The sequence below is a fragment of the Enhydra lutris genome, unplaced genomic scaffold (genome assembly GCF_002288905.1).
Source record: "Enhydra lutris kenyoni isolate GAN:26980312 unplaced genomic scaffold, ASM228890v2 scaffoldscaffold2, whole genome shotgun sequence".
Classification (NCBI taxonomy): Eukaryota; Metazoa; Chordata; class Mammalia; order Carnivora; family Mustelidae; genus Enhydra; species Enhydra lutris.
In genome coordinates this window covers 86,777,775-86,792,667 of record NW_019154086.1, presented here as the reverse complement: position 1 = coordinate 86,792,667, position 14,893 = coordinate 86,777,775, and the positions used below count along the sequence as shown (strand labels likewise).

Genomic DNA, 14,893 nt, shown 5'->3' with positions numbered 1-14,893 from the left:
TCTCATAAAAATGTGATTACACAATATGCGGTCTTTTGGCACTAATTTCTTTTATTCAGCATAATCTCTCCAAGTTCATTCATACTGTAGCATGTGTCAGCTTATTCCCTTTTTATTGCTCAGTAGTATTTCATTGTAAGGATAGACCACATTTCCATATCCATTCATCAGTTGATGGATATTTGCCTTTGTTTCTCCTTTTTTATGTTATGAAGAGTACCACAGTGAACATTCATATATACAAGTTGTTTTGTGGAGATAGAGTTTACATTTCTTCATGAATCTACGTAGGGGTAGAATTGATGGGTCACACGGTAACTATATTTAACCTTTTGAGGAACTGCCAGACTCTCAAAGTAGCCACGACACTCTAGATTTTCATCAACAATGTAGGAGGGTTCTAATTACTCCACATCCTCCCCAACACTTGTTTTTAACTGTTTTGTTTTGTTTCATTTGTTTATGGACATGCTTAGCAAGTGTGAAGTGGTAAAACATTGTAGTTGGGATTTGCATTTCCCTAGTGACTACTGCCAAGGAGCATCTCTCCATGTGCTTAACTTATATCTTTGGAAAAATGTCTATTCAGAGCCGTTGTTCATTTTAAAATATTGAGTAATAGTCTTTTTATTATTGAGTTGTAAGAGTTATACATTCTAGACACAAGTCTCTTATCAGATATATGATTTGCAATTTTTTCTCTCATTCTGTGAGTTGTTTCATTTTCTTTATAGTGTCCATTGAAGTACCAAAGATTTTAATTTTATTTAAGTCCAACACACCTACTTTCTCTTTCGACACTTGTGCTTTTGGTACCATATCTAAGAAGGTTTCGCTTAACTAAGATCATGAAGCTGCTGGCACACAATCATTTTCAGACTTTTTTTTAAGATCCAGTTTTCAGGGTTCATTTCAGTGTAGAAATTGAGTGCCCTACTTTTGCCAGTCCTTGGCATTCAAGCCCCACCAAAAGTAAAAAGGCTCCAATGTCATTACGGAGAACTTCACAGTAGCCTGCGGACAGCATGTCTGAACATCTTCATCTGAGCCCTGTAGACCTTTCCTGGTACCCAAGGCTCTGCAGCACAACCTTACCACCGGCTTCAGGCAGGTGACTGCCTCAAACGAGGCTGGGCTGGATTTTAGAGTCCACAAGTAACTAACTGGGCATGGAGGAACTGAAAAGCAAAACCTGGGCTTGCACAGAACATGCTTGACAGTAACTTGCACAGAGGAAGTTCACAGAAGCCTTCTTTAAAGCTTATTCAACCCCAAATTTATAGTGTTTTATTTCTGCCATAAAGCCAGTTTACGTTTACAGTCTACCACCAGAGTTAATAGAAATAGCAGTAGTTGTAACTACTGTATGGTTAATGAAGACACAGTACATAAAACGTAAACTTTGCTGATTTTCTAATTGGCATAAAAACCAGATAGATACAAGAAAGTGGTTTTTATAACACAGCATAGTTAAACACCAGTAATCAACACAAATAAAATCTTAGATTTAATAAGATTTAGATTTTTCATCCTAAGAGATTTTTTTTTTAAAGATTTTATTTATTCATTTGAGAGAGAGACAGAGAGAGCACAAGCAGGGGGAGAGGCAGAGGGAGAAGGAGAGGGAGAAGCAGACTCCCCGCCCAGCTGGGAGCCAGACACCGGACTTGATCCTAGGACCTGGAGATCACGATCCCAGCACCTGGAGATCACAATTCCAGGACCTAGAACTCATGACTTGAGCAGAAAGCAGATGCTTAACCTTCTGAGCCACTTAGGCACCCCTAAGAGATTTCTTTTAATTGTATTGTTAAATATTTCTTGTGTCCTCTAGAGCTGTTCTGTCCAGTATAGCAGCCATTAGTTGCACGTGACTTTTGAACACTTGAATATGACTTATTCAAATTGAGATGTCCGTTGGATTTTGAAAATGTAGTGTCAATAATGAAAAATATCTAATAAATAACGTTTATGTTGTGCATACATTAAAATAATATTTTAATATATTGGGTTAAAATTACTTCCACCTATTTCTTTGTATTTTTTAAATGTGGCTACTAGAAAACTTAAAAGTCTATATGAAGCTCACATTTGTGTCTCAGTTTATATTTTTATTGGGCCGTGCTTTCTCTAGAGACTAAGGAGATCATAACAGTGTAGCTACACTGCAGTCCCATCACTAAACATTTTTGTCGGTTGTCATAGTTCGCTAGTCACTAATTTCATAGTGTATAATGTAGATTCAATACCCTTCAATGTATATTTTTGTTTTCTTTATACCTCTCTAGTGTCCAACAGTCTTTTCTCATTTCCTGAGAATCCATTTCTTACTTTGCCTACCTGGAAAATTTTACCTTTTAATAGTTTGCGGAAGCATTATCTTCTCTGCAAAAATGTTCCCTAAACTCCCTCCTCCCACACCTGTACCCCAGCTGGAGCTAAACACTGTCCACTGGGCCAGAACAGAGTCTTGCCCAGTATCTACTGAATTCTGCTTGTTGGGCACAGGGATAGGTGGTGGAGAGATACCAGTGTGAACCAGAGGGAGATGGACCCTGACTCTGCCAGCAGTGCTTGCATTTAGAATGGGGTACAGTCACAAGATGGTGTGAAAAGATGCTAATAACAGTGGAGATTAGAGAGCACCTCATAAACATACCCTTCCCAGACTATTTCTCCGTGATGGATAATCATATTAAGCCTGAACTATGAACGTCTGAGGCCACAGGAACCCTGGGTTTATAAAAATACTTTTGTGTTTAAGTATATAAACTGAAGGGCATCTTTTTCACATCACAATTGGTTAAAATGAGTGTTGTCTTCAAAATACAAATTACTGAATAGGCATTCTGATATTATATATATGCCCCGTATCACTGCAATGACTCTTTTAGCCAGGAAACTTAGGTATTGATTTTTCAAAAACAAAGAACAACAAAGTAGCCTCACCACAATTAGCATGATTAAGTAAAAATGAATTCCACAAAAGGTGCGCAATTTACTTTCACTAAGGCACTATCAAAAAAGAGTTCAGGTTTTCAGTGATTGGATTTTTGGGGGGTATAGAAGATGGATTAATAAGAGGTGAGCACCTTTGTTAAGTCATCTGACAAACGGTTGTAGACTTTAACACTAGCGTTGGAGGGCAGGACCGATACTCTGCTGGTTGGGTCAACTGTGTAACCTCACTTATTAGAAGGCTGTTTGTCTATAAGCCTCAGTGATCCAAAACCCAGTTAAGGAGCAAAAACAATGCTTTTCAAAGCAACATTTGAGTGGTCTGAATAGCTGTCCCGAAGTCTATGCATTGAGGTTGATGTGTCTTACTCCTTGGTGAGCACATCAGCTTCTTACATAAGATCTATTTAGTTTTACTGTACGGAATTGTGGGAAGTGAAGTTATCTAGATTCTCAGTCTGCACCAGACTAGAAGCTGCTGGTCAGAAGAGGAGGAAAATACCAGAGGCAGGCATGCTGTGGCAATAGAGAATAAGGGCAACAGATCATCAGTTAGTGAAGGGGAAAAGAGAAACTGCAAAAGGCAGAAGGAATCATGAAGTCATAGCTTCCTAGAGTCCTTCAGCGCAGCCATTGATAGCTTATGCACCTCCTGGGAGCATCTCTTAACACGTGGGAAGAAGCCTGATATAGAAGAGAAACTTGATGTATTTGTTGAATCCACTACAACCTACCACAATAAACACTTTTAATAAAATTAACCCTGACTTTTTAAGAAAAAGCCAAGTGAAAGAAAGAAAGAAAGAAATCCAATAAACTGCTTAAGGAAAAAAATTTATAACCCATTTTAGAAAATCTTTGTATAATACTTAACAGTTTTTTTTTTTTTTTTAAGAAGTTTGACTTTTAAAGGGCCAGATTCCAATTCTGCTGATCATCACTTAATTGGAACAGTTTGTTTTGCATCAATCCTGGATAAATGATATACTATGGAACAGAAGGTTTTACTAAGTTGCCTTGAACAGATTTCAAACTAGTATATACACACAATAAGCCATCATATGAAGTTTAAACAATATAAGATGGCAACAGATTGCACAGTTGAGTCACTAAGGTAATGTAAAATAATTGTTCTAAAATGCACTATCACCATTAAGCAAACTATTTCTACAATGGGCCCAGAACGGTGCTGGGTGGTGGATTTATTAAGCATATTAACCATTGCTTTCAATATTAAGACTTGAAGGTATTACAGAACTTTCATATTTTTAAAGGTTAAATGAAATTTTAAATGTACAATACAGTCATTACATAACAGGCACAGAATACTGTTTCATGACTAGGATAGTGAGTTTTGGGGTTTTTCTTGGGGGGGGGTGTTTAAGTGCGCCAGCAACTCTATTTTCAAATGTTATAGAATTCTTAAGGATATGGACACCTCCATGTAAGAATGGAGTGCCTCATCCACTCATTTGTTTGTGTAATAAGTGTTTTAACACAGGCATGCCATTTCTGAGTTAGGGGTGAGGCGAAGCTGTACTTCAGCGTTTTTGTATCAAGCAAAAACAATTTCAGCAACGGCACTCATTTCCCCGGGTAATTTTTTTTTTCATGGCGAGTTACTAAATGCTAGATGCTAGAGTCAAAAAGAAACCTGACATCTGGGGAGATGTTGAAGGGGTGTTAATAGTTCTAGTTAGATGTTTGGGGGAGCGTTGAGGATAGGATTTTTAAAACAGCAAATGCAAGGTCGGAGGGGGGTGGGGGGTGGATTATGGTTTCGTAGGACTCTCTCCCCTCTCCACTTTCTCTCGCCACCAATCCATATGCCCCCCAGTTTAGAGGCGGGTGCAGCGAGATTAAGCTGCAGGAAACCGAGAGGCTCCACAGCGCTGCCGCCCCGGCCTCGTGATGTAATTGTTATTTCTTATTCGGAGACAGAACCGAGGAGAGCTGCCGAAGAAGTGGCAGCCCTGCTCTTTTTGCCTCGTCTGGTAGGTCAAATTCTCCCCGGCATGATGTAGATTCGCCGACTGACTCCGCTGGAGACTTCGCAGTGACAAAGCAGCTGAAGACAAACCCTGCTCCTGGGTCCTACGTCCGTCCAAGGAGCTGAACGGGGCACTCCTCAGGTCTCCTCCCCAGTGTTCCTCTCCGAGTCACTCCACATTTATTCCCGGGCGCCTGCTACGTGTTAAGGCGTGGGGTCAAAGTGACCTGGAGTTAGTGCCCGTGCCCCCCAAGATCAAAGCAGGACACATACATTGCAAGGTGGTGGAAGCTGGGGGTGGGTGAGAAGGAGCAGGGAACGCGCGTCTTGGCGGGGTGGGGGGGGGATGGGAGGGGGACGCCGAGGCGCCAGCACCCCGGCGGGACCTGGGCGTCCCGGCCCCCAGGCTGTGTCCCAAACGCGAGCCCTCGGCCTGGGTGACGAGAACGAGCCCCCGGGGCCCGGGAGGAGCTGTCCAGGCGCCTCCGGCGGTCAGGGGCGGCTGGACAGAGCCGGGAGCCGAGGGGGCCGGCTCGGGCGCGTGGAGCACCCTCCTCTCCCGGCCGACGCGATCCTCCCGCCGCCTTGCGGGCCCTGCAGCCCCCGCCCGGCCATCTGGAGGGCGGGCAAGGAGGAAAACAGCAAAACCGGGGGGTGTGGGGGGAGGCTCCTCAGCGCCCTGGAGCCGCGGGGACCCAAGCGGCTTCCTCCAGCCCCGGTGACAATGGGAGGGAGGGGGAAAAAAGGGTTAAGAAACTTGGCTGAAGAGCTGAATGGCGTGGAGCGGCGAGGGGAGGGACTGGGCCGCGGCGGACTCGGCGGCGGAGGGAGGAGCGCGGCTGCGGGCGGGCGGCGAGCGAGGCGCTCAAAGTCAGCCTCGCAGACATTGCAGCAGAGCCCCGAACTCGGGAGGCGGCGGCGGCGGCGGCGGCGGCGGTGGAGGAGGAGGAGGAGGAGGAGGAGGAGGCGGCGGCCGAGGCGGAGGGACGACCCGGCCCCGAGCCCTCCCGCCCGCCCGCCCGCGCACGCCCGCCGGTGGCCCCGCGGCCGCCCCTGCGCTTGGCAGCGCTGCCGATCTGAGGGAAGAGCTCGCCGGGGCGCCGGGGAGGACGGGGCGGCGGGGCGCCTTCGCGAAGTGAGCCTGACGGAGCCCGAGGCTCGGAGCCGCGGCGGCCTCGGGTGAGTGGCGGCCGCGGCCGGGGGCTCCGGGAGCGGCCGTGGGCGCCGCCGGAAACGGCCCGGCAGCGCGGCCCGCGGCGGCGGCGGCGGCGGCGGCGGCGGCGGGCAGGGCCGCGGGGGCGTCGGGGCCGCGGGGATCGCGCGGCCGCCGGCGAGAGCGAACGCGGACGGCGGGGTGGGCTCGGCGACGGGGAGGAAGCGTTTCCGGGGACGTTCCGCCCCTCCTGCCAGGTCCGAACCTTCCCGAGAACTCGGGGGGCCCGGGCAGCCGGGCCGGCAAGTTGTGGAGTTGGCCCCGGGCTCACCGGCCGGTCTGTGGCAGTCCTGGGCCGAGGGGCCGCCGCCGTGTGTCCCCTGAGACGGGCCGGGCACGGGTGGCCCGGCTCGGGTCGCGCCCCCGCTCGGCTGCCCCCTCGGCCCGGAGTCCGGGCGCTTGTCGCCGCGCAGCTCTCGGTCCTGCTGCCCGGGCGACCTGGGCGGCGCCGGGCGCTGCTACCAGCCTCTCGCCCGGTGCCTCCTGGCTCCGCGCTCGCCGGATTCCGGGTGGAGAAAAGTGAACAGGAAAGGGGACAGCCCTCCGCCCCCCCCCCACCAGACCCCAAGCCTGGCCGATCGGTCCTTGTCCAACCCCCCGCACTCCCCCACCTTCCCCGAGGGCGAGGCTCTTTGGACCCGAGGCCTCAACCATCACTTTCAACCCCCGAGCCCGGAGCGGGGCTCACGTTTGGGGTGAGACCCGTGGAGGTCTTGGGAAGCTTCTTTTCTCTCCTCTTACATCTCTGCCCTCCTTACTACTCGTGAATATTGTTTTATGAACGGTTTCCCTGGAAATAGTCTACAAACCCTCCCATCCTTTCCAAAGTAGTTTCCAAATTTTAACCAAGAGTTGGTGTTCAGTCTGGAGGAACAAAGGAATCAACTGTGTCTCACAGGCGAGCAAGCCCGGACTCTGACACATGTTGATCTCTGAAGCATTGCAGGCGGTTCTACCTTCTATCTCCTGAGTGATTTAATGGGTTTCTGAAGATAGTAAAAGAACAGAATGATAAGTACTTTTGCGTTCAGTTTCTTAATAGGACATCTTATTTTAGACAAAAATTAAGACGTTCCTACCTGCAAGGACTTCTCACTCAGTCGGTAGAACTAAGTTGGAGTTTGTCTCCGGTAATGTAAATAATTAAATTGTGAGATGGTCTGGGGCTGAAAAACCGTCTTCAGAGGGAGAAAGACTGTGTGTAGGTGTCCAAAGTGAAAATAGGTGTTGGGTTATATACAATGAATGCTCTTTACATTTGGGGGAGGGGAGTGGGATTTGTGAAGCAGAGGGCTTTGGTAACTCATTCTTTAAAGCTGTGAATCGCATTGAACCTACTTATTAGTGAATCATAGGTTTTGCAAGTGGGTGCATCTTCCCGATGGATTATTCAGTGTTTAATCACCGGTTTGCCACCTTCGTGGAAGAGGCCCTGAAATGAGTGGACTTTTTAAACACATCTAGTGCTTCCATTGCCTGGCACCTAACTAGGCTGCTGCCTGGAGTATGTTGAAATGTTTTTCAACTTAGAAATAAGTTGCTTTGGTTTTGCTCGGGGGTTCAGTGATGTTGAGTGGGTTTAGCTGGTTCCGAGAATAAGGCTTCATCACCAGTAGCAACTTTTCTCTGTCTGGAATTAGTTCCTAGAGACAAAGAACAATCAGTCAATGAAACAGCTGTGGGATTGTTTCTCTAGTCCACTTCATTCACTCTGGTGGGGAAACACCTCCTTCCACACCTACCCCTGAAAGTGCCCTATGAGTAAATACGTATTTAAAAAAAAAAAAAAAAAAAAAGGTCTGCTCATTGTTAGTTTTACTCAAGTGAGATCTCTGCAGTGCTTTTGAAGCAATTGAAAACCTTGTTTAATGTCTGCGGGAAAACTTGACTTAGATCTATATATTGCATTTGCCTCCAAAACACTGTAGAACTTGGAGTTTACTAATTGAAACATCCTAAAAGATTGTAGGTCTGTAAGAAAGAAGTGTCTGTAGAAGAGGCTAAAGGCTCCTCTGACTCTTGCAGTTTTAAGAGCAAAACATCATGATAAAAAATAACCTATACCACCACCTAGAGTCTGTTTGTTAGTTTATTGCTCCTGAAGTTTGCTTAAATTGACATGTCTCTTGTGGTTCCAGTAGGGTCAAAAAATGATGAAGAAGTGCTAGCTTTCAAAAGGCCATCCGAGAGAACAATTATTTGTGTAATAAATAACAAGTGCCAATTTAAATTATCCATGGTGCCTTTAGAAATGAAAATTATGACATATCAAATAGAGTAGCTATTCTCCAAAAGGTACTAATTCAAAAGAATTTAAAACAGGGAATTTTCAGTTTGTGCTCCAAGTTTGCTCTCTCTGATGGCTTCATGACTTTTCTGCATTGTAAACCAGAAATTCAAGAAATGTTACAGATTAAACGTCATTAGGACTTTCTGAGGTCTGTTTCAAACAGAAGCAATGATAAAAGTGTAAAGGAGTGTTAAAACGCCAGAAATTCTGGAGATTCACAAGGTAAGAGAGAGTGTAGGCAAAGTAGACTGAGGGTTCAGAGATGTTAAAAGTAAATCAGTGTGAAGTAAAGTGGTAATCTGTCTTGCTGGTAGTTTATACTTGGTAAAGCAATCTGTTAAATGGGAGACCTGGGGATGGCAGCTTTAGTGCCATGTGGCTTATCACACTGTCTGGAGGAAGTAACGTTCCTTCTTTAAATGGTGTAACCTGAGAGAAAGATGGCCTCCAAGATCTTTAATTAAGTACCAGTTGAACAGAGAGAACTAGAGCACTGTATTAATTCTGTCAGACATCACTATTTTAGAACATTGAGGACAACTAAAAATGAATTAACTCATATCTGAAAGCAGAGTTTTATGGAAGGTGACAGATGAGGCAAAATATGTCAATCTAATGGAACAAGTAGGGAGATAAGAAGATATGTCATCCTTGGCTCTCTAGTAAGATGAGAGGGAAGAAGGTTATTATTAATTGTACAGATTTCATTGCAAACCAATAATAGGCGGCAATGATACAGAAGATGATGTTAAATCAAAGTGACTTAGGATATGTGATGGTAAAGGGATGAGACTTAATTTTAAGACTTGCAGATTGTAAGACACTTGAAAGCTCATATTTTAAGTGTTATTTTGGAAAAGTAGTTTTGTGTATCAGGTTAAAAGATCATTCTGCCAAAACAAGTTCAAAACATCCAATTTTCATCAAGAAAGTATTGTTCAGCTTAAACTGTGATAGGATCAATTTTGTTTTTCAGACTTTAGATTGCCAGATACCGTTAGTTTTTAGAGTGTAGGTTAATAAAGAAGAATTCTTGTTTATCTGTCAGTGCTACACCTCTCTCCCTATTGCTCTCTCCTCTCCCGCCCCCTTTTCTAAAGTAAACAGCTTCTGCATTTTGGGATGTGTTCTTTCATGAAAATGCCCTCATTTGTAGCTTCCCTTCTCGGCTATGGTGAGGGGCAGTTTCTTTACTCGTGTGCTTTTCCATATGCCCCTTCAGGAGGCTAATACACCATCCGGGTGCATTTTGTTTTGTTTTAATACTGATTTACTGTTTTGTGGGTGAAGATAAGGGAAAGAAGCATTTGCTCTTTTAACAAAGCTCCTGTACCCACATCTTCCAACTGAGGAAATATTTTTATGAAAAGTGTATTGATCACCAAAAAGCACATTGATTACTATTGAAAAGTCAAACATTCTCAACAGAATAGGGCAGGGGGAGGGACCTCAGGATAATACACTTGAATCCCTGAACTGAATTGTTCAAGATTCATTTCCTTAAGTTGCTATCTGGAGGGTAATGAGCAAACTCATTCTGTAGTATTTAGACACCAAAACAATCACCGAAATGTAACAGGATGGTCACTAAGACTTGAAAAGGTAGAAATCAGGAGTGTCGGATGATGTAGCAGACCAGTGGAATGGGACTGAGGATTATGTCCAGAGGTTGGAATGAACAAAAAGTAAATGGAGGAGAGAGATCTTGTTTCCGTATCCTGTTTGCATCTGATGCTGAAGCAGGGACATGAATTGCTGATGGTAATGGATTCCCTTTTATGAAGGCAGCAATATTATATAAATAGTGGTTGTTTGGAGGGGGAAAATGACAAATTCCCCATTTGTGCCTGTGCACACTTTGCTTTTGAGTGTCTCTTAAATCTACCTAAGTTGGAGATGAAAACTGGGTACCAGGGTAGAACCAGGACTTACAGTTTGTTTGGAAGAAAATGAATTCATATTAGATCACCTTTTCTTTATTCTTTTAAGAACTTGTGTTTTCTAAGGGTCTTCCTGAACATGGAAAGAGTGCTGCATTTGGGTAGTGAACTAGAGACTTCGTTTATAGGATTGCTGATGAAGATAACTCGATGTAAATTACTACAGAAAGAATGTTTCCTTTAAGCACATTATCAGGGGCAGGGGAAAACTGGAAATAAGAGACATCTGAAGTCTTATCAGGGTTTCTTCACATATTATGTTATAAATGCCCATCTGTTGTTTTTTTGTTCCTTGAAATTTAACATTCAATTTGATGGATATTGAATATTTAGGATTCTAAAAATTAGAGGTCATTTAGAACAGACCTTTCCTTTCACTTTATTACAGTTATGAAGGGCAGTTTTAATTTTTCATAATAAATACAGCTACTGAGATAACATTATACTAACTGTTGCCATTATAATAGTACATTCTCTGCACTATGAACCTTGAAATTCAAATGGATTCCTGCACTATATTGCAAATATTACAGATAAAGCATTACAAACCTTGTGGTATTTTAGGGTGTCAATACACCCGAAACAAGGTAATTTCTTTTTAAGTTCATAGAACATTGAGAAGATCAGAAAAGAGGGAAACGTGATACATTTTACCACCGTATTCGCATTTTGTTAAAATTAATACCTTAGACCATGCTTGGGATAACATTTGGCCTAGAACTCTAGGAGCAATAGAATGAGAGAGAGATTTAAAGAATTCATTAGGAGATTGGCAACTCAAAAATGTAGTTATGAAAAAAAAGGACCACTATACTGTATTTACTAAGTAGTATTAAGATTTTTTTCTCATTGTCTTTACCAGATTTTAAGATAGATTGTTCCTGAAGATAATGTTATGGATAACTACCTGATTTGGATAATTCTTCTGATTTGTTTTTTGGTTGAAATAAATTCAAGGATAATTCCAGAATATGTTGAAACTTCGGCTAGGAGGATGCCTGTGACATCCATCCATCCGTCCATCTATCCTTCCTCCCTTCCTTCTTCTCTCTCTCCCTCTTCCCCTCCCCACCTTTCTCCATCCACCTGTCCTCTTTCCCACCCTTCCTTCTGTCTTACCTTCCTCTTTTAATAAATGAGACTGGTGGAGGGGGGAGCATTTTGTTAAGAAATTTGGAAATAGAATTTCTTCTCTGACAGGATTAATAGTTGTGTTTGAAATTCAAAGCTAGCATGTTACACTCTCCCCAGGAAATTTTTTGACTTGGTGTACCTCAGGGAATAAAAACTCTAAATTATAACCCATCTTGCCTCTTTAACTTTGTGTCATTTAGCAAAAATGTCTTTAAGGAGAAAGGAAGAGACCCTTATTTGCCTTAAATTCCAGGTCACTCTGTGACTAAACCTAGCGCTTCAAGAAATATTAAACTAGAAGTCTGCTAGGAACTTGAGTCATCAGCTTAAGATACCACTAGGACCAGGACAACTCTTACTGACCTGATGCTGGTGTTTATTCAGAGCTTTGGTGGAACGGACGGAGTCTCTTGCCCTTGGACTTCTAATTAAGAGAGTCTTTTTTCAGTCACGTGTTGAATGACAGGGCTTCTTATTTTCAAATCTGTAATTTGGTGATGAATTGAGGACAGATCAGGAACTAAGGAATTAGGAACTTCTCTCGTTATTGGGATGCTTTATTTTACCTGTACCAGCAATGTGAGGTTACTGGGTGAAAAGTCAGGTGATTAGCTTTAGATAGATAAGAGGAAAGCTTAAGTCACATAGTGGTTACACTAGCTTCTCTTTGTAGTTGTGGGATTTTAATTGTTGAATTTGCCCATACTGTGTATAACATGTGAACATCTTAAACATGTTACCGTATTTTAAAAAGTCGGATGATAATTTAGCATTGCAGTAGTTAGGAAATCATGTTTATATGCAGTCTTAAAGTGAAAATAGTATTATAATTGTGTTGATTTAATAACATAATGTAGATAAGAGAACTTGCATGTGACAGAACGTAATCAAAATTTGAGAATTAGAAGTTTGAGATAAAAAAGGGTTTTCTTGGGGGCCTGGGTGGCTCAGTGGATTAAGCTTCTGCCTTCAGCTCAGGTCATGATCTCAGGGTCCTGGGATGGAGTCCCACATCGGGCACTCTGCTCAGCGGGGAGCCTGCATCCCTCCCCAACCCCCCACCCCTGCCTGCCTCTGCCTACTTGTGCTCTCTGTCTGTCAAATCAATAAATAAAATCTTTTTTAAAGGGTTTTATCTTTTAAGGGATCTCTTCAGAATTTGAGAGACAGGAAGTCTTTAAGGGATTGTAACTGGTTTTTGAAAAGCATACTTTCTTAGATTTTTTTTGATTCTTGAATTTATGAATTTATAGTAATCGATAACAGAGTGGTGGATGTATACACTAGAAGAAAAAAAAAAAACAGATTAAGGGAAGGAGGGTAGATAGAAGAAGGGGCCGAACACCAAGAAAAAGTACTAGAAAACCTGTGAAACCCTCCCAGATAGGATATAATAAGAAACATCCTCAAAGGAATTAATCACAGTTTCACTTTTTTTCCTGTAAAAGGAGTATTTGCACAATGGGTCATGTAGGCTCAAGTTTGATTTTTGAAAAATTAATTTTTAAGTATTTGTTACGTTATCCCACCTATACTTTTTCTAGCTTAGGATCTGCTACTAAAACAATGTATGATACAGATAATGGGAAAGTCCTTTAGTTTCTCTGCGTAACGTCATTAGATCATAGAGCAAGGGGGATTTGTTTGACTTCTAAGTTCTGGAATTCTGGTTCTATATATTGATGTATGCTGTTGTCAGTAAACAGTAAAGATTTCAAGCCTATGGTTTTAACAGGAGTAGACAAGGGGAAAAACTTGAAATAGAGAAAAGCTACCTTTTTTGCATTGTCCTTTTTTATTAGGAGAAAGATCAGGAAAAGGAAGAGGATGGGGGGGGGGCACCTGCTTTGGCCAGGCATTGAGCTGGCACCTTTACAGTTCCATGTTGTATAAAGCTATTATTTTCTCTACTTACAGAGATAAATCTAATCTGAAAAATTCTCGAGGTCACACCCCTAATTTCATTGATAATGATTTGCTTTATCATGAGAATATGCCATCTTTATAAAAGAAAACCAGTCTCTATTTGATTTCTAGAATGTCATCAACGATCCTGCTCCCAAACTTGATAGCCGGGGAACTCAAGGAGCACATCCAGTCCACCCAGCCTGGATTCTCAAAAACCAGTCCTAGGAGGAAGGCACTCTTATTTCCAGTTGATAATTCTGCAGAAGTTATTGTTAATTCTCTGGAGAACTAATGCCCCATTCCCTGTGCTTACCTGAAAAATGTAAGCACCAAGGGCAACCATGAAAGCTCTTTTCCCTCCTCAAATGCTAACCCTTGGAAAGTATACCACAGAGTTACTATAATGTTCTTTGAGGCAGAGAAAGCAACTATTTTTCTCGACATAATTCATTAGAACACCTTGTCATGGTCTTAATCCAGGTATTCCCAAGGCTAATTATGTTTGTCTACTTCAAGGAGCAGTTTCCACAAATTCAGACCCGGAGCTCTTCCTGGTTGAAAAGTTAAAATTCTTGACAATAACGGTTCTTGACATGAATTTTGCCAATTCATTGCCCTATCTTCACCCACAATAATTTTATTTTAAAGACTATGTTATGCTAATAAACTAGGCTCTTTGATACAAAGAGGAAATTAATAATGTGTTTGTGAATTTACCAGAAGGAAGCAGAAATAGAAAGATGAGTATTTGGCTTCATTTTGGGAGTAGACTATTGTCAGGAAAGAGATTTTTGATTTTAGGGAGGTTTGTGGCATATAGTGTATTTGTAAGTGTACATTAGACATGCTCTTTTATTGTTAAGGTCATGAGAAATGTAGTCTTAAACCTCTTTACCTCTTTTTACTTCCCTCATTTAAAATTTATGGTATTTTGAACCCAAAAGAGTTAAGCCGAGGGGCGCCTGGGTGGCTCAGTGGGTTAAGCCTCTGCCTTCGGCTCAGGTCGTGATCCCAGGGTCCTGGGATGAAGCCCCACATCAGGCTCTCTTCTTGGTAGGGAGCCTGCTTCCCTTCCTCTCTCTCTGTCTGCTTCTCTGCCTACTTGTGATCTTTGTCTGTCAAATGAATAAATAAAATCTTAAAAAAAAGAAAAAAAAAAAAGCCCGACTGGTTCCCTCTACATTAAAAGGTACAGTCAAATTCAAACAACATTGGAGACACAAGGATGAGCAATAACGCTCATATACATAATATTTTCTAGTGTGCTTTGGATTTTGAATTGCCAAGTAAATGTTGGATAAACAAAAGGGTTTCTATAAAACCTGCAAAAGAATCTTTTACTCTGATGTTTTATTAAGAGGATATATTGTATACGGCCAGGTAAGAAAGAAACTACATAAGCGAACTATTGGAGGGGGGCAAACTTTCTAGGGTTCAGATACATATTTACATATTTCCCT

The 14,893-nt window shown here is 42.7% G+C and overlaps 1 protein-coding gene across 1 annotated transcript in view; it reads left to right on the top strand.

The window, feature by feature from the left end:
• Positions 1-6,026: 6,026 nt before the first annotated feature.
• The window catches only part of LOC111151172 (nuclear receptor interacting protein 1), a 98,500-nt gene continuing 89,633 nt past the window's right edge, over positions 6,027-14,893 (top strand). The window contains exon 1 of the mRNA XM_022508974.1: positions 6,027-6,127. The gene's annotated coding sequence lies outside the window, so the exon portion shown is untranslated. The remainder of the gene's footprint in view (positions 6,128-14,893) is intronic.